General features: G+C 38.1%; 1 long non-coding RNA gene across 1 annotated transcript; it reads left to right on the forward strand.

Annotated features, from left to right (window-relative positions):
* Positions 1–2,585: 2,585 nt before the first annotated feature.
* Positions 2,586–5,518, forward strand: LOC131006637 (uncharacterized). Its single transcript, XR_009095660.1, has 3 exons — positions 2,586–2,718; positions 4,572–4,638; positions 5,242–5,518. It is a non-coding gene; the product is annotated as an uncharacterized LOC131006637 (long non-coding RNA).
* The last annotated feature ends 15,485 nt before the right edge of the window (positions 5,519–21,003 follow it).

A 21,003-nucleotide genomic window follows, 5' to 3' on the forward strand; every position in this document is an offset into this window, starting at 1 on the left:
AGCAGCAAGCCTAAATCGGCTAATTACCCACATGTGAGAAGGGATTAAAATAATGGGTGTGAGTGTAGGAACGTGTGGTGGAAAATAAATCACGTACGCTAATTTTCGAGAATCAGACTGACTCAAAAAAATATTAGTGCGCACATATCAGATAAATCACATAACGTCAAATAAATAACTCACACCGTTATCACATTAAAAACGGATCATCACTCATCATCACTCTAACTTAATCCTCTTTATAGTGATTCACAATCACTACCTCGACTCTATCTCTCATCTTTCATCTTAACATCAAAATCAAATTACCATCTCCATCTCAACTCGCACATCATTCCCAGTTCTATCAACATCTCTATTTTACTCGTCTCGCCATTCATCGGCAACTTCCTTGACTCTATGTCAAACTCATTATTTCTATTTTCTTAATAGGACTGTCAACCTCTGATATCTCGGTATCCGGAAATTCTATTCCCGGTAGTCGGAAATAAATAAAATCCCGACTCAAATTAATCGGCATCTATAACTCGACTCGTTTCTCTAATCTCTTCACTCTAACTCCATCATGAGTTTGTCCACTCATAACTCATAATCTTCACATCTCGACATCTCAGTATTCTCAGTAGTGTTAAAACACTATCTCTTATCATAAGGAAAGGTACGGGGTGTTACATCCTACCCCCCTTAAAAGAAATTTCGTCCCGAAATTTGAGTTATTCATCTCCGGGATAAAGCTCTGGGTACTTCTCTTTCATCCTCTCTTCAAGCTCTGGGGAATACATTCCCGTTAATTCCAAGTAGTCCATCAAATGTGACAATCAATTTCCTCGCTTTGTAGTCATCTAGAATTTTGTGCTCCGTAGCCATTCGAGGTTATTGGAGATTGGCTATTTTGTAACTGTTGCTTTAAACATCTGTTTACAATCATCTTTTCTTCACGTTCCCATGTTGACTCTCCTTGACCGTGATGTCCCCATTGGATTTTCACCAAAGGAATCGACTTGGTCCTCAATTGTTGGATCTTCTGGTCCAGTATAGCATTAGGTCTCTCTCTTCGTAGCTCAAAACTTGTTCCAGGGACTCTTCTTCCTGGGCGACGTGTTTTGAAACAAACATCTACTTTCTCAGTTGAGAAACATGGGAAAATGTCTTGAACGTTCGCGAAGCTCGGAGGCAACGCTAATTATAGGCTACTTGGCCTACTCCTTCTAATACATCGTAAGGTCCTATATATATATATATATATATATATATATATATATATAGGGAAGGGCTAAAATAAGAGCATTTCTTAAGATATAAAATAAGAATCATTTTCAGCCCTTAGATCATCAAGATCTACGGTTGATTCCTAATTCTGTTGGATGGATTTATGGTCCTGAGTTCGAATCCCAAAGGTAGCAAAAATTTATTTTTCACAATTCATACCTTTATACAACGAATTCATACGTGTTCTATATAAAATTCATACATTAAAAATTGCTCTTATTTCTTATTTTAAGATGTGCTCTCACGGTAGCCCACCCCTATATATATATATATATATATATATATATATATCTCGGTTTGAGTCTTTCTATAACTCGAACTAACACGCTCCCCGAGATAGGGAAAACTTACGTAAACATCGTTTCTAACGTCAAAAGAATCTATCAGTGATTTCTCAACTATCGAATTTCCTTCTCTCGATTTTGCTAATCGATGTCATAACCCTTTGTACTTACATTATCTTCATTCATAATACTTCAGCAGTCTTCTCTCAAGTTCTGTCCGCAGTTGTCAGCGGGTAAGTGGTGATCTCCCTGCCAGAGCAGAGGAATCATTAGTCAGAGCAGCAAATTCAAGAATCCAGAGGAATCGTATGCCAGAGCAGCTGTAATACCCGGACTTTTGATGACGTGTTTAATTGCTTGAGTTTGAGTAATTAGGGTTTAGATCCCTTGTTTGATTTACTTTGTAAACAGATGAGGAGTTATATGAAGTTTTCTTATTATTTTTAAGATGTTGAGATGTTCTTTCGATGATGTAAGAATGATGTGAGATTTTATATTCGTATTTGAGTTTGAGTATTTGAATAATTCGAGATAATTATTTGAATGAGAACGATGAACTCGGAAGTGAAATCTGAGTCCGTTAAAACGTTTTTGAAAATTTTGACTTTTTGACGATGAATAGTAAAATACTGCTATTTCGTCTTTTTGTCGACTTTCAAAATCTTACGTGCACGTCGTCGAGAAATATTCTTAGTTTTTCGATACGAGTCCAATAATGAAAGTTTTTATTTTTGGACGACAAGTGAATAGTAAATCGGGATTTCTCGATAAACGTGTAAATCTCGTTTATCAGAATTTCGAGAACGAGCTTGTATTTTCTATATTTATATAGAATTACGAGTGTAATAAAAGTGAGTAGGAGTTGAGAGGGCGAGTAACGAAGAGTATGGGTAGTTAGTCGTTAAAACGAGACGAGACGAAACGAGATATTTAACGACTAAATATCTAGGCCTACCCTACCAAACCCACCCCCCAACCGCCCACTACCCTTAACTCACGCTGCACACAACACACACACACTAATTTGTGCTGCACACACACTAAACCACATTAGAAACACACACACACTTCACGTAACACCATTGTTGAGAAGCTTAAGCTTTTGACCTCCGATTTGAGCACCGAGACGAGCGCCGATCATCTTTTCGATCACGTATCTAAGTAGGTAAGATCTCTACCTACGTTTTGATGGTTTTCTTTTCGATTTTCGTCGACGTCGAAAAACGTCGATTCTCGACTTTATTTTGAAACGACGTCGGATCGTCGTGAAATTTTAGTATGTTGTTCTTGGGTAGATGTTGAGCATGTTTAATGAAGGGAGTAAGAACGGAACGAACCGTAGCTATGAAACCCATGAGGGCAGCCCCGTTTTTCACATATTAGCTTGTCTTTCGATTTTTGTTTGATCGTTTTGACTTGATATTTGTGCTTAGGGGTATGCTAGAATCGATATATATTAAATTCGTATTTTTCCAAGCACGAAAATTGTATAAATTTTTAGAGTATGATTATTTAAATTCGTGAAGTTTGAGACGTTGCATAATGAATATTATTGCGTATATGTGTTCTACGATATCACATGAGCATGCTAATTGATTTACAATTTATGGATGATAATTGTTGAACGAAATTAAAACTGGAATTCTGTCAAAATTTTACAGCAGTTTCAAGCTTATGTTTCGATGAGTTTTCATTGCTTGATGGCTCTGAAATTTTAGTATGTTTATCTATGATATGTGTATTTTGTTGCTGCAAAATTTCATGTCTTTTGGATGATGTTTGCTATTTTAAAGATATTTTGAAAAATCCTTGACAGAATCTGTCAACTATTGGTAGACTTCACAAAAACGTTTATATCTATTAATCCATGAAGGATTTTGCATCACCGTTCTTTTTAAACGAAACTAGACTTCAATACTTTTCTAAAAACATAAGATTTTGATTTTTATGACCTCTGAAACAGAGCAGTTTATTATTTCCAAAATGCCCTGTTCTGCTGTCATATTTGTCCAACAGTAAAAGTGTATGAGTTTCATTGTTTATTTGGCAGATCATATGAACGTTTTCTCTTGTGAAATTTTAACCAAATCTTCAAGGATACCTTTAGTTTTGGATGATTAAATTTGATGGAATTTTATTAAGGTTTGCCTTGGTTTCTAATGGCCTAAACAAAATTGGCAGAAACTGTCAATCTTTGACAGCCTGCACTAAAAGAGCAATATCTCCAAAAACCTTTAACCTTTTTGGTTAACTACCATTTTTAGAGTGAACTACACTTCATGAAGTTTTTGAGATCAATTGGTATGAGAGTTTATGATGATTGAGTTGGTTGTTATGAATTTTTAAAGATGACACAAAAACAGCAAAACTTTCTAGAAAACAACTTGATTATATTTGTTTTGATGGATGATACGATATGACTAAATGGTGTGAGTTGTGAGAGTTATGATTAACGCACATAAATGTTGGTATCTGACACTCGAACAATTGGTGTCGAGTATAAATGATAGTTTACTGATAAAGAGTTTTGATGATTTTGAATTGTTTGGTTTGCGTTGAAAAGATGTCAAGATGTTAAGTTTTGAGTCGAGAGACGAGTTCACGTAGTGAGATTCACGCGTTGAAATCTCGTGGCTGACATTATATATGAATAGGTCATGCCGAAATTTTTAGTGAAATTAGAATTTGAGCATAGTCAATTCTTGTTGACCCGTGACTCAAATACATGCCTAATGGAAAGTTTAACTTTCTAATCGGTTAATTAGACGAGATGAGAGCGAATAGATCTGCTAAGAAAGTGGACTTTTCGATGTGTTAAATATTTCTTTTAATTGAAGCGCTGCTAATTATAACATAAGGATGTTATAATTAATGAGTAATGACGAGAGATAATAATTGTTATATTGATTAACAATCAAGAGAGATGAACATTAGAGATACTAATGTTTCATAAAAGAGATTAGATTATTAATCGAGGTTTCTTTTATAACTTCTCACCAATTCTTCATAACGATGAAGGTCCTTTTGGGAAGTAACGACTTGAGGGAGAGAGTGACGTTACTCATTGATACAGAGACACAACGAGGTGGGCATTACTTTTACTATACGTATATAGAGATCCCCTGCTTGTCGTAGGCCTCTTATACGAATGAATGCATGAGATGATTTAACTGTTAATTTCAGTTTTATATATCTATCAAACGAGTTTAATGCTACCTTTGAGCAAGTTATTTCATGACAAAATCTTTGAGTTAAAGTTATTTCAAGTATTGTCTTGCCATAAAATGTTTAAATTTTAGTATGATATCTATCTGCTTTGGCTTTGCCAATGATGCAATCGAATTCGGGTCCTGAGCAGTTGATAGCTATCCTGCCAGGACTAGTGTACACCAGTGACCGTGAGTCATCTAGCGGGTTGGCCGGTCAAGTGACCGTGAGAGGTGGCCACCTCTCCGGCACACAGTTTCAGATATGATAGATTACAAAAGAACTTAGTTTGATCAGACGAACCTTAAGAATCACAAATGAACTTAGTAAGCTTGGGCCTTTTTAGCGAAAAACTCCCTTGCTGTACTGTTTATGATGGCATGACAATTTATAGTTTTGAAGCATGTATTTTTATACCTAGGCATACGTGCCCACTGAGTGCTTTTGTACTCAGCCCTGCATATATTTTCTAAATGTGCAGGTTGAGCTGATGTGATGATGGTGCTGCAATGAGCGGAGTCTCCAGGGTTGTTAATAAATAGTTAACCTGTCTAGAATATGTCTTCATACATATGTCTAGCTACTTTCCGCTGCAAGATGTTGTTGATGTTATAGTATGTTATGTCATACTTTGAGTCTTAAGAGAATGGTTGCATATGATGTATAACTTGATTAATGATATTAATTAACTTTTATGCAGTCTTTCATAGACTATTTTCAATTGAGTATTAATGAATAAAAATGACGAGTTTTATTAAGATGAGTAAGTTTTACGGCTATAAATGACGCCCCTTTTCTTCCCCTTCTTCTTTAACCCCATCCCTAGTCGTGGATCACTCGGCCTAACTATCCCTAGTTAGGGCGGGCTGTGACAGAGTGGTATCAGAGCGAAGGAAAGCTCTGAATTAGAAGTCTTGAGTTTAGTCTAGAATGAGTCACTAGACTAATAGTTATTAACAACCGTGAGCTCAGCGCACCATCACACCAGGCTCAACGAGGTATGTAAAATTTCAAAGTTTATTTGACGTTAAATTTTGAAGAGCATGATGTTGAGGTTATATGATGAGTTATGATGTTACACTTTAAAGGTGCATAGTTTGAGTTTGAGGATGACAACATGATTAATAATGAGTTATTATGTTGTAAGAGCATATGTTGATGTTACATGATGAATCATGAGAGCGTTTATATCATATGATGTTATATGATTGAGGATGCATAATTATGAGTTATGATGTGATGTATTTGAGATGTTTTGTGATGAGAATTGTTTGAGCAGTTGTGATAAGTCACGATGATTTAGATGAAGGAATCTAATGTCATTGTTAAGAGAGATTTTTTTTTACTAAGTAGAAGGATGAAATAAGAACTTAGAGCTAAAGCTTGAGAGAATTAGCAATTGCTTTAAGTACTTGTTGGTTTGAGTTATGAGTTTGAGTTATGAGCTTGAGTATAATAGCATGATTAATGATGAGTTATTAGCATGCTGCAATGAGATATTGTACGATATGTTGAGTTATTTTGTGACGCGAGTTTTGCTCACGCAACCTTAATGGTACTTGAGGAGGTATCATGAGCCATAGTCTTTGGAGATGGCTTTGAGAGAGAATTGTTGAGTTGTCTTACTGAGTCACGATGATTTAGATTAAGGGATCTAATATCATTGTTTAGAGAGATTCCCTACTAAGTAAAGACGGGACGAGATGAGAATTTAGATGTTTTGAGCTTGAGTTTTAAGATAACAGTACTACTTAATAGGAGTTTTGCTAAGTTATGTTTTGTTTATTTCTGTTGCTGGAGCCAAGTAGAGTTAGTTCCTAGAGTCACCTTTAAGTTCTCCTTATAGGTTGGCCAGGACTGTTGGCACTGCACGAAAGTGGACTGTTGTGAGATCGAACTCAGGAAAGATCGGATACGAGGACGAGGCGTACAGTATGTGGTACAGAGATACCCTAGCAGATTTTCAAACACATGTTCATAGACTATGAAAGGATGAAAGCCTTATGGTTGTTACTAGACTGGATGGCATCGTGCACCTAGTCCCCGTGCTACCAATCGAGTGGTAGGATTGAGCAAGGAAGAAAGCCACTCAATATGATGGGACATGTCGTCTTGAGCATTGGACCCACAGGAGATGGGATTTGTTACAGATACCCAGATTTTCTATGCGGATCTACTGACCGGATGCTTGTTTTCTACCAGGGACTCTAGAAGAGTGTAGTAGATATCGAGTCGATCCTTGAGTATCAGTTACCAAAGATGATAAAATGATAAACGATAATGAGGATGAGAAGTAGCCGAGGAGGGCTAGAGTTGATGAGGATGAGAAGAGAAGTCGATGTAGGCTAGAGCCAAGGATGATCTTGAGAGTATGCGCGGTACACCCTCGTTTTTGATTAGTTGCAATTACATTGCGATGTATATAACTTACTTAGGAGATACTGGTACTTGAGATTTTGACATGATGATAGATAAGCATGCGAATTTAGTACCCTACTGATGTTAAATAGATGGATGTTCCTAGTGTGCTAAAGTAGCAACTAGATGAGTTAACTGGTAGCAATTACCGTAGGAGGTCCAGACCGAGACATAGTACTATTAATGGTGTCGATTTAGAAGGGACATTACGATAGATACTATGGTTTTTGTAGGGTTTAAATAACCCCTTTATGTAAGCCCTCTAAAAAGAGGCATTCTACTGATGGATATATTAGGTTGACCAGAGTGGTCTTTTTGTTAGCATTTCGTGAGTGCTTATTGCCTTACAGATGAATGTTAAGGTGACCGTGAGGGTTTCCTTAAAGTTGAGTTAGTAAATTGAACTTGAGTTTTGAGGATGCTTAGAGCGTTGGTCGAGTTGAGTTTTCCTTTTGTGATTTCAAAAATGCCTCAAAGATGTCATCAAGAGTGTGATGTGAAGGATAGGCGGGATAATACTCCGCCACCACCACCGCAACATGAGAGGAGAGTCGAAAAATATTGAACTTTCGAAACAAGAGTCTAGAACATAGGACCCTGAGTTTAAGTTTTTAGCTTGCTGGTGTGAACTTAAGTTTTGTTATGTATAGTATGTTGAGGGTTTAGAAGACACAGAATTTCCAAGTTCGGGATAGTATATCCCGTGTGACTGGGGAGTGATTATGTTGGACCTGGCCAGTCCGCATGATCCAAATCTCAGTAGACGTGTTTTGGGTTTATAAACCCATGTGTTTCAACTTTCGGTTGAAAAGCCAGATGGGTTCTTACTCTAGGTCATTTTTGTTCGACCTGGTAGTTACTTCATTCTACCCTCTGGTCATTCATTTGAGTCTCTTGAACAATTTATTTTGATGTCGTTCTAGTGTTGAACCCTTACAACTTTTGAGTTATCCTAATAGATTCTTTTGATGTATAAGACTAGTGAGAGGCACGTCAGAAGACTTTAACACCCGAGCAACTGGTAAACTACACCTGAGAACAATTCAAGGCTACTCTTGAGAAATATGTACCAAGGAGTACAGTAAGCAGCAAGAGGCTGACTATCGAAGTTTGATGCAAGGAAAGAAATCGGTTGTAGAGTATAACCGAGAATTCTGTGAGCTATCACGATTTGCTCATCAGAAGATGGATACTGATGATGAGATGTCTGAGTTTTATGTGCCGGTTTAAGGCAGGACTTTAAGGTAGTATTGGGCAAGTTATTGGATGCATCAGTTAGAATCCTGTTTAATACAGGAGCCTCGCATTCTTTAAGTGTTTGAAGCATGTTACCTTCAAACTCGAACCAAAACGAGCTAGTCCCAAGTTGAGAGTAATCACTCCTGTAGGAAGAGCTACTACAGTTTCTCACATGATTTCTAAATTAGAGTTTGAGTTAGGATCACTAAAGATGAAAACAAGAACCTTGCACTTAATGCCTATGTGGAACGTAGACATTATTCTAAGGATGGACTGGTTAGCAGAGAACTTTGCCCCGATTGATTGTTAGAAGAGACAGATAACTTTCCAACCACCTGGGAAGGAACAGACATGTTTTCACGGCATTGATAGAAAGAAGAGAGTTCCAATCATTTCGGCACTTCAGGCGTCGAAATTGGTAAAGAAGAAAGGAGCACAAGCTTACCTAGTTTACTTGAATGATGAAGGAGAATCAAGTAAAAACTTTGAGGATGTAGTAGTGGTAAGGGAATATAGAGATGTATTTCCCGAGGTCTTACCAGGATTGCCACCAACAAGATAGTTGGAGTTCACTATCGACCTAGAACCTGGATCAGCACTAGTGTCGAAGGCACCCTATAGAATGGCGCCTAAGGAGCTACAAGAGCTGAAGATTCAGCTACAAGAATTGCTCGAGTTAGGTTTTATTAGACGTAGTGTATCCCCGTGGGGAGCACCAGTCTTTTTTGTCAAAAAAGAAGGATGACACGTTGAGAATGTGCATAGATTATCGAGAGCTGAATAAATTGACACTCAAGAACAAATATCCTTTGCCGAGGATAGATGACTTGTTTGATCAATTACGAGGAGCGAGTTTTTCTTGAAAGTTGACTTGAGATCATAATACCACTAGTTCAAATTTTGACAGGAGGATACACCTAAGACAGCTTTTCAAATGAGGTATGAGCACTATGAGTTCATAGTTATGCCATTCGGTTTGACGAAGGCACCAGTAGTTTTCATGGATCACATGAATCGAGTGTTCCATCAATAACTGGATAAATTTATCCTAGTTTTCATAGATGATATTCTCATCTATTCGAAGAATGAGCAGGAGCGCCAAAACATTTGAGAACGATGTTGGAAACGCTAAGAGTTGAGAAGCTTTTTGCCAAATTCACCAAGTGCGAGTTTTGATTGAACGAAGTAACTTTTCTAGGACATATTGTATCATCCGAAAGAATTAAAGTTGACCCCGTCAAGGTACAAGTTGTACATGAGTGGAGATCACCAACTACGCTAACGAGATTCGCAACTTTTTAGGTTTAGCAGGATACTATCAGAGGTTTATTAAAGGATTTTTCATGATAGCAAGACCGAGAAAAGAAGTTAAGTACAATTGGAAAGAGGAGTGTAAAGAGAGTTTTTAAGAGCTTAAAGGAAATTGACTACAGCACCAGTGCTGCTAGTCCCGGAAATGGATAAAGAGTATACCATCTACACAGATGCGTCAAAGAATGGGCTAGGATGTGTTTTGATGCAAGAAGGAAGAGTTATAGTCTATGCATCACGACAACTTAGATCCCACGAGATAAATTATCCAATGCATGATTTAGAGCTTGCAGCCTTTGTGCATGCCCAAAAAAAAAAAAAAAAATTGGAGACATCATCTCTACGGAGTTAGATGTGAGATTTTCACGGACCACAAAACTTTGAAATACTTTTTCAAGCATAAGGATATTAACATGAGGCAAATGAGATGGCTCGAATTAGTAAAGGATGTTAACTGCGACATTAATTATCACCCTAGCAAGGCCAATGTAGTAGCCGATGCATTGAGCCGAAAAGTCTCGTCAAAGTTAGGATGTCTTCTCACGAGAGAGGATGAGCTTATAAAGGACTTTGACAAGATGAGGATAGAGATGATAAAACCACCAAGGACGATAGCGAGTATTGTTGAGACGATGCCTAGTTTGAGGAAAATGGTGATTGAAGCACAAGGAAAGATGAGACAATGAACAAGTTACGAGAAAGGATAAGAGCAGGAGATCTCAAGAGTTACAAAAAAAAAAAAATTCAGACAATGCTATCTTATTTGAGGGGAGAAGATGCATTCCCCGCGATGATGAACTTAAGAATACGATTATGAGTGAGACTCATGACACGCCTTACACCGCCCACCCAGGAGGCACACAGATGTATCAGGTTGTGGAAAAAAAAGAAGAGATTTTTGTGGGACGGAATGAAACGAGACATAGCTTTGTTTGTAGAGCGATGCTTAGCTTGTCAGCAAGTGAAAGCATTACACCAACAACCCTATGGGAAGTTAAAACCGTTGGAGATTCCCGAGTAGAAATGGGATCACATAACGATGGATTTTGTGACAGCTTTACCCAAAAGTCAAAGAGAAAATACAGCAATTTGGGTGATTGTAGATCGACTAACAAAATCTGCACATTTCATACTGATCCTAATCGCGTATGGACCAGATAAGTTAGCACAATTGTACGTTCGTGAGATTATAAGATTGCTTTGAGTACCGGTGTAGATCACCTCAGAGAGAGATCCAAAAAAAAAAAAAAATCATCACGTTTATGGATGAGTTACAGAAAGAGTTGGGTACAAGGATGAATTTTAGCATAGCAAACGATAGAAGATATGATAAGAACTACTATCCTTGATAGAGGAGTACATCGGGAGAATGTGTTGCCACTAATTGAGTTTGCCTATAAGATGTGAGACAAAGTATCGAGATAGGAGACGAAGTTTTCTTGAAGGTTTCACCCTCAAAGGGGATGAATAGATTTGGAGTTAAAGGACAGCTTAGACCCAGAGTTATAAGTCCTTACGAGATATTGCAAAAGATAGGTCCAATAGCGTATAGGTTGGCTTTGCCACCTAGCTTTGGAAATGTACATAACGTGTTTCACGTGTCACAATTGAGAGGATACATATTTTCGACCCAAACCATGTGGTTTACTAAGAAGAAATGATCTTAGAACCAGACTTGAGTTATGAAGAGAGACCTCAGATGATGCTAAATCATAAAATTCGGCAATCGAGTAATAAGTTGATTGCATTGGATAAGGTCCAATGGAGATATGATACTTAGAAAGAAGTGGAAAGAGAGCTTGAGGATAAGATGTGAGAGAAGTACCCGAAACATTTACAAGAGGTACAAATTTCGGGACGAAATTTATTTTAAGGGGGAGGGTATGTAATACCCGGACTTTTGATGACGTGTTTAATTGCTTGAGTTTGAGTAATTAGGGTTTAGATCCCTTGTTTGATTTACTTTGTAAACAGATGAGGAGTTATATGAAGTTTTCTTATTATTTTTAAGATGTTGAGATGTTCTTTTGATGATGTAAGAATGATGTGAGATTTTATATTCGTATTTGAGTTTGAGTATTTGAATAATTCGAGATAATTATTTGAATGAGAACGATGAACTCGGAAGTGAAATCTGAGTCCGTTAAAACGTTTTTGAAAATTTTGACTTTTTGACGATGAATAGTAAAATACTGCTATTTCGTCTTTTTGTCGACTTTCAAAATCTTACGTGCACGTCGTCGAGAAATATTCTTAGTTTTTCGATACGAGTCCAATAATGAAAGTTTTTATTTTTGGACGACGAGTGAATAGTAAATCAGGATTTCTCGATAAACGTGTAAATCTCGTTTATCAGAATTTCGAGAACGAGCTTGTATTTTCTATATTTATATAGAATTACGAGTGTAATAAAAGTGAGTAGGAGTTGAGAGGGCGAGTAACGAAGAGTATGGGTAGTTAGTCGTTAAAACGAGACGAGACGAAACGAGATATTTAACGACTAAATATCTAGGCCTACCCTACCAAAACCACCCCCCAACCGCCCACTACCCTTAACTCACGCTGCACACAACACACACACTAATTTGTGCTGCACACACACTAAACCACATTAGAAACACACACACACTTCACGTAACACCATTGTTGAGAAGCTTAAGCTTTTGACCTCCGATTTGAGCACCGAGACGAGCGCCGATCATCTTTTCGATCATGTATCTAAGTAGGTAAGATCTCTACCTACGTTTTGATGGTTTTCTTTTCGATTTTCGTCGACGTCGAAAAACGTCGATTCTCGACTTTATTTTGAAACGACGTCGGATCGTCGTGAAATTTTAGTATGTTGTTCTTGGGTAGATGTTGAGCATGTTTAATGAAGGGAGTAAGAACGGAACGAACCGTAGCTATGAAACCCATGAGGGCAGCCCCGTTTTTCACATATTAGCTTGTCTTTCGATTTTTGTTTGATCGTTTTGACTTGATATTTGTGCTTAGGGGTATGCTAGAATCGATATATATTAAATTCGTATTTTTCCAAGCACGAAAATTGTATAAATTTTTAGAGTATGATTATTTAAATTCGTGAAGTTTGAGACGTTGCATAATGAATATTACTGCGTATATGTGTTCTACGATATCACATGAGCATGCTAATTGATTTACAATTTATGGATGATAATTGTTGAACGAAATTAAAACTGGAATTCTGTCAAAATTTTACAGCAGTTTCAAGCTTATGTTTCGATGAGTTTTCATTGCTTGATGGCTCTGAAATTTTAGTATGTTTATCTATGATATGTGTATTTCGTTGCTGCAAAATTTCATGTCTTTTGGATGATGTTTGCTATTTTAAAGATATTTTGAAAAATCCTTGACAGAATCTGTCAACTATTGGTATACTTCTGCTGAAATAAGATTTTATTAAAAAGAAACAACGGAAAACCAAAAACCCTTGAAAGCACAAAGCTGCAGACTAAGGGCCGAGCCTCGTTAAAACCTCAAAACAGTTGAGGAAAAAGAGTACTCGTCAAGGATCAAGGTTGACAGAGCTGAGTTAGGAGGTCTCAAGGATTCCGGCCGAACCATTACCCTTAGGCCTCCCGGCTCGAAACCGATCCAGAACGAAGAGAAAAAAAACCAAAAAAATCAAGCGAAACGAGTAAAATAGGGAATAGAAACATCCTCCTTGACAAAATCATTTAAACCATCAATGGCATGAGGCCAAAAACCCTCTTCCCAAGCTTGAGAAGCCAAAAAATCCGCCGATCTGTTGCCCTCACGAAAAATGTGGGAAATGCGCCATGTGAAAGTATGGAGTTTGGAGAGAGCAAGCTGCCACCGAGGCTTGAATCTCCAAGGAACCGTTTCAGAGTGCGACTGAAGAAGCTGAACTACGTAAGAAGAATCCGACTCAAACCAAACTCTCTCCCATTTGGCACGATGCACAGATTCAATCGCAATAATAATAGCTAAAAGCTCTGCTTCGAACGCAACCCCCTGGCCGCCTGAGAAATGATAACAACCAAGAACGTCATTGAAGGCATTCCTAAAGACGCCCCCCGCATGAATCCTCCCTTCACGAACCGAACCATCAGTATATTAATCCATGAAGGATTAATCCATGAACGTTTATATTGGTAGACTTCACAAAACCGAACTATTGGTAGACTTCACAAAAACGTTTATATCTATTAATCCATGAAGGATTTTGCATCACCGTTTTTTTTAAACGAAACTAGACTTCAATACTTTTCTAAAAACATAAGATTTCGATTTTTATGACCTCTGAAACAGAGCAGTTTATTATTTCAAAAATGCCCTGTTCTGCTGTCATATTTGTCCAACAGTAAAAGTGTATGAGTTTCATTGTTTATTTGGCAGATCATATGAACGTTTTCTCTTGTGAAATTTTAACCAAATCTTCAAGGATACCTTTAGTTTTGGATGATTAAATTTGATGGAATTTTATTAAGGTTTGCCTTGGTTTCTAATGGCCTAAACAAAATTGGCAGAAACTGTCAATCTTTGACAGCCTGCACTAAAAGAGCAATATCTCCAAAAACCTTTAACCTTTTTGGTTAACTACCATTTTTAGAGTGAACTACACTTCATGAAGTTTTTGAGATCAATTGGTATGAGAGTTTATGATGATTGAGTTGGTTGTTATGAATTTTTAAAGATGACACAAAAACAGCAAAACTTTCTAGAAAACAACTTGATTATATTTGTTTTGATGGATGATACGATATGACTAAATGGTGTGAGTTGTGAGAGTTATGATTAACGCACATAAATGTTGGTATCTGACACTCGAACAATTGGTGTCGAGTATAAATGATAGTTTACTGATAAAGAGTTTTGATGATTTTGAATTGTTTGGTTTGCGTTGAAAAGATGTCAAGATGTTAAGTTTTGAGTCGAGAGACGAGTTCACGTAGTGAGATTCACGCGTTGAAATCTCGTGGCTGACATTATATATGAATAGGTCATGCCGAAATTTTTAGTGAAATTAGAATTTGAGCATAGTCAATTCTTGTTGACCCGTGACTCAAATACATGCCTAATGGAAAGTTTAACTTTCTAATCGGTTAATTAGACGAGATGAGAGCGAATAGATCTGCTAAGAAAGTGGACTTTTCGATGTGTTAAATATTTCTTTTAATTGAAGCGCTGCTAATTATAACATAAGGATGTTATAATTAATGAGTAATGACGAGAGATAATAATTGTTATATTGATTAACAATCAAGAGAGATGAACATTAGAGATACTAATGTTTCATAAAAGAGATTAGATTATTAATCGAGGTTTCTTTTATAACTTCTCACCAATTCTTCATAACGATGAAGGTCCTTTTGGGAAGTAACGACTTGAGGGAGAGAGTGACGTTACTCATTGATACAGAGACACAACGAGGTGGGCATTACTTTTACTATACGTATATAGAGATCCCCTGCTTGTCGTAGGCCTCTTATACGAATGAATGCATGAGATGATTTAACTGTTAATTTCAGTTTTATATATCTATCAAACGAGTTTAATGCTACCTTTGAGCAAGTTATTTCATGACAAAATCTTTGAGTTAAAGTTATTTCAAGTATTGTCTTGCCATAAAATGTTTAAATTTTAGTATGATATCTATCTGCTTTGGCTTTGCCAATGATGCAATCGAATTCGGGTCCTGAGCAGTTGATAGCTATCCTGCCAGGACTAGTGTACACCAGTGACCGTGAGTCATCTAGCGGGTTGGCCGGTCAAGTGACCGTGAGAGATGGCCACCTCTCCGGCACACAGTTTCAGATATGATAGATTACAAAAGAACTTAGTCTGATCAGACGAACTTTAAGAATCACAAATGAACTTAGTAAGCTTGGGCCTTTTTAGCGAAAAACTCCCTTGCTGTACTGTTTATGATGGCATGACAATTTGTAGTTTTGAAGCATGTATTTTTATACCTAGGCATACGTGCCCACTGAGTGCTTTTGTACTCAGCCCTGCATATATTTTCTAAATGTGCAGGTTGAGCTGATGTGATGTTGGTGCTGCAATGAGCGGAGTCTCCAGGGTTGTTAATAAATAGTTAACCTGTCTAGAATATGTCTTCATACATATGTCTAGCTACTTTCCGCTGCAAGATGTTGTTGATGTTATAGTATGTTATGTCATACTTTGAGTCTTAAGAGAATGGTTGCATATGATGTATAACTTGATTAATGATATTAATTAACTTTTATGCAGTCTTTCATAGACTATTTTCAATTGAGTATTAATGAATAAAAATGACGAGTTTTATTAAGATGAGTAAGTTTTACGGCTATAAATGACGCCCCTTTTCTTCCCCTTCTTCTTTAACCCCATCCCTAGTCGTGGATCACTCGGCCTAATGAATAAAAATCTCATCTTGTCCTATCCTTATGTTTATATCTCAGCCTTCTAGTCCCATCAAAAGTGTAACTCAAATGCTCAATATCTCTATTTATCATCATAACTCCATCTCATCTTAATAAAAATCTCATATCTCATTACCGTAGTACTCTCTGCAGTGTTTCGACACTACTATAACTCATAAAGGTATGGATTCACTCGTGATTCCATTCTTCAGCTCTTCCTTATCAGGCACGCTCAGTCTCTTTCCTTAAACAAAATGGCATTATATGCTGCCTCTTAATAATTCTCTACTCTCTCTCGGTTCGAAACTTTATTCGAAAACTTTCCACCTTCTCATCTTCTCATCCTTCTCTGCCAGAGCAGAGGAATCGAGATTTCTCTGTCAGAGCAGAGGAATCGGCGTCAGCTCTGTCTAAAACAAAGATCGCTCAACACATAGGCTCTATTGGTAGGGCGGAGCTCCTCGGTCGTGAGTCTGGTGTAATGCTCAGTACTTTGCGGGGGTATTATTACTTTCAAATTCATCTTCTCGAATTCCTTAATTCACTTCTCGAGTAAGGAAAAATCTTAACTCTCCCTGATTCTCTCTCCTTAACGCGTCAGTTACAACGTCAAAGGGATTACTTCGTCCGCGGAATCACTTTGTCAGCGGAATCCCTAATTCTCTGCTAGAGCAGAGCTAAAACTCAGCAGCACTCGGCAAAACAAACAGAACTCATTTCAACACTTCTAATCATCAATCCAACTAGCATTTAACATCATAGCATGCTCGAGAACTCATATACATTTAAATCCTCAAATCGACTTATGAACTCCAAGATTTTTCCCAAAATCTTGGGTAACTCATCTCACTTAAATCATCATCATCCTTCTATAAACTCATGAATCATGCTCGTAGTCCTTCACTGACTCTGATCGTCTCCTTCGTTGCTCAAAGAAAAATTTGAGACTTTTACGATCGGTGTACATCTCACATTGGACTCCATAAAGATGGTGTCTCCATGTCTTCAAAGCATGCACTACGGCTGCTAAATCTAAATCTTGCGTTAGATACTTCATCTCGCGTGGTCTCCCCTTGCTTTAACTCCTTTCTTTCTAACATTAGTTCCGCACGAGGGCAGAGAAATCGGCGCTAGTGCAGAGGAATGCTTTCAGCTCTGTCGTCAGAGCATAGCAGAGCTCAACTTCAGTTCTGCTTCCAGAGCAGAGCTCGGCTATAATTATCGAAAGATAAGATATCTTTTCTCCCTTGCATCAGCACACATCTTAGACCATCCTTTGATGCATCAATGTAAATTGCATACTAAGTCTCTTCTTTAGCTCTTGAAAACTTTGTTCACAAACGTTCGGCCAACCAAACTTGACCTCTTCAAGTCCAAGACTCGCATTTAACTTCTCAATTCACAATCTCTCTAACGCGATCCTCAACCGCTCTTCGTGTTCTCGTTTACTCTTCAAGTAAATCAGGATATCGTCTATGGAGACAAACACGAACTTGTCTAAGTATTCGTGAAAAACGCGATTCATGAGATCCATGAATACGGTCGGGTCATTCGTTCCAACCAAAAGACATCATTATAAACTCATGGTATCTATATCTCGTACAAAATGTCGTCTTCGGAAATATTTTTCGATCGTATCTTCAGCTGATGGTACCTCATTTTCAAAACAAACTTCGAAAAAGTGCTCGCTCTTTGCAGTTGATTGAACAGATCATCGATCCGGGGTAACGGATACTCATTCTTTATCGTCTCTTCATTCAATTCTCGATACTGGATACACAACCTCAAGCTTCCATCCTTCTTTCTAACAAACGAATTTGGTGCTTCCCACGGGAAAACACTAAATCGAATGAAACCCATATCGAGATGTTCTTGTAGTTACAGCTTCAACTCTTGCAACTCGGTGGGGGCAATTTTGTATAGCTCTTTCGACATCGGTGACACGCCAGGCTCCAAGTAAATCATAACCCAAACTGTCGGTCTGGGGGTAATCCCGATAAAGTCTTAGGGAAAACATCTTTATACTCTCGCACGATGGCCATCATCAGCATTTTTCTTTGGATTCGTCTCTCTCTCTTGCTCAGATATACTACATACGCGGTTGTATCATTTCTCCGTAAGGGCTTTCTTGCTCGCAGTGTCGAGATGATCAACGTCTTCTTCCATCTTTTATCAATACCCATAACCGGGGTAGGCTCTTGGTCTGGGAATTGAAACGTTATTCGTCTCTCCTTGTCTTGTATCGTCACATGGTTTTCCTCTAACCAGTACATTCTAGAAGTTATATCCAAGTGTCATATAGGCATCAATCTCAGGTTTCTTGCCTTGAGCTTAATCGATCTCACTCGTATTCTGAGTCAGGGCACACGGATGAAACCGTAGTGGTTTAGCCTATGAGTGTGATTACTCTTTAGAGGTTGTGGAATAGGCTCTTTGTTCGGCATCAAACAAAAAAATACCATGGGCACATCTTTCAATTCGTCTATCTCTGGAAATTTTCCTCGATTCTTGTCTGGTGTTTTCTGCTCAAGCGCGAACAGTCTCTGTCGATGCGGTTGATTCGCCTGCGGGGCTAGCGGTTGCCTTCTTGATTGACGTGGTCGAAAGGCTGGCTGTTGCCGCTGTGGTGGAGGTAGCGCTATGATTCCCTCCATTGCTTTTGAGTTGCGGCCGAACTGACTCGGCTGTCCTCCGCTTCTACTTTGCTGCCGATTCGGACACTAGCTCGAGTAGTGCCCGACCCTTCTGCATGTGTAACCGCTGTTCTGTTCCATCTTACATCATTTCAAATGTAGCTTATTGCTCTTCGTCAAGGCGACATCCCTCGCGATTCTTAAAGATCTACTGCTTCTGGAGCAGTTGGGCCATCATGAGGCCGTTTGTCTCAATTTAGTATCGCGGTGGCGCATTCTCACTCTGCCACGGCTTTTTAAGATCTTGACTTCAGTCATCCCGTCTTCTCTTTCCTTCTTAAATCGCGTTCTCTGGCTGCATTGCCAGTTCTATACCAAATGCTCTATTTAATGCATCAGTACTCATAACCTTCCTTTGACTCGTTACATCGTCTCATACCTCTTATCTCAAATCTAATCGAAGAAATTTTGACATCCTCTCGTTTATCTCTTCTCGATATGTGGCACACCGAACCAAGTCACGAAACTGACGTTCGTATTTAGCTTACGGTTTTATTGCCTTATCTCATATCAACTCTATTTCTTTCTTCAATCGGTTTCTCATCTTCATCAAGATCTAAGGGGACATGTATCAACCTTAGAACAAATTCTCAAAATTTGCAAGTCATAAGACTTTTACTCCACATCATACTATTTCCTCAATCCTCATAACTCAACGTCAAAGACATCTCTCATGTCTATCATCGTAACATCAGCTCAAAACTCTACTCAAGCATAGAGACTCTCAGGTCATCATCGTATAGGTATGTAAGAAAAATAAATTTCTCTTTCGAGAACTTGTACAATATCCCGTAATACTTCGTCGTTGCTACTCCCATACTAGTCGTCATCTCAGTCTGCTATCGTGAAAACCGTCATCTGTTCTAATCTGTCATCTCGATCTCCTTGAATCTGCTATTGCCTATTCTGGCTTAGCATCACTTCTTCTCATCCTCGAAATGATTAGCTTTCTACGTACTTGGCTAAAATAAGAAAATCCATAATCTAACTGTTGTGCTCGTCCTGTAATAACATTCTACGACTGTTCCCATAAATCGTGTTTCTTCCAAACACTCTTCTTATTATGCCATCCTAATTACCTAGACATTCTTATCTCTTGTCGGATGTGGTAGGGACTAGGATGTGATGAATAAAAATGTCTGATCTTGCACAAGACGAGCTCAAGTAATGGAATGATTCCATAATAGCCAGTGCTATCTCAAGGATAATGAAGAAGTTATGATCAAAGGAAGATCAAAAGTTAGGACAGAAACTCAGATGAAAACTGAGATATGATATGATGGGGGTAAACCAATACTGGAAGTAGAAGCAATCCACTAAGTGGATAAATGAATAAATTGTCCACTGTTAAAACAAGGGGTAAAGATTTCCAACACAAACGGTTTAGGCTCGAACACAGTGGATCTGCTCAATAGCAATTAGTTCATCTCATGTAGGAGTTCAATTGGATGCAGGAAAATCTCAAAACGACCAAGCGGGATAGGGACTCAATGAGTCTACTCTCATGATTACTCTAGCGATAGTAAACGCGGTCCCGGTGAAAGTACCTCTATCACGAAGTACAATTGGTCAACAGTATCTATGCATCCCATGAGGTCTCCATACTACGTTTGCCCTAGTAGGGTCGTGTCTATAAATCGCGATGAAAATTCTAACTCTTATCGCATTATCTCAACTATCTCTCTTTCTGCTCCTCTTCTTCATCTTCTTCTCGGTTTATATCCCTTCCGTTCCTTCTTCTTCTCGGAGGTAAATCATAGAGGGAAAACAATTACAAAACTATCGACTTCAAAACTACCAGTTCGTCAAAACAAAATACAATTCTCTTTTTCTCACATCGCTTCTAAAGCTCATAAGTGATCTCAAAATTCTCAGCATTCTCGTCCACTCTAGTTCTCGTTTATCAACATTTGAAATTATCGTCAGTCTCTATCTATCATCAAGCATCTACATCATCATCATTCTCAAAGTTCTGCTAAAAAAAGTGAAACTCACTAATCATCAACCTCTCTGTATATATATATATAAGGAAAACTGCCCCTCTCTCTCGAGGTCTTTTACGAAAGTAAGGTCTTATGTACCAAAGCTCTAACTCCAAAATGATGCTCTAACTATGCAAGCATCATAGGGACTAGACGTCATATATGTTTTATACTATGCTTCTAGCTATGTACATTAGCTAAGCATCACTAT

This window comes from Salvia miltiorrhiza, chromosome 1 (assembly GCF_028751815.1).
Source record: "Salvia miltiorrhiza cultivar Shanhuang (shh) chromosome 1, IMPLAD_Smil_shh, whole genome shotgun sequence".
Classification (NCBI taxonomy): domain Eukaryota; kingdom Viridiplantae; phylum Streptophyta; class Magnoliopsida; order Lamiales; family Lamiaceae; genus Salvia; species Salvia miltiorrhiza.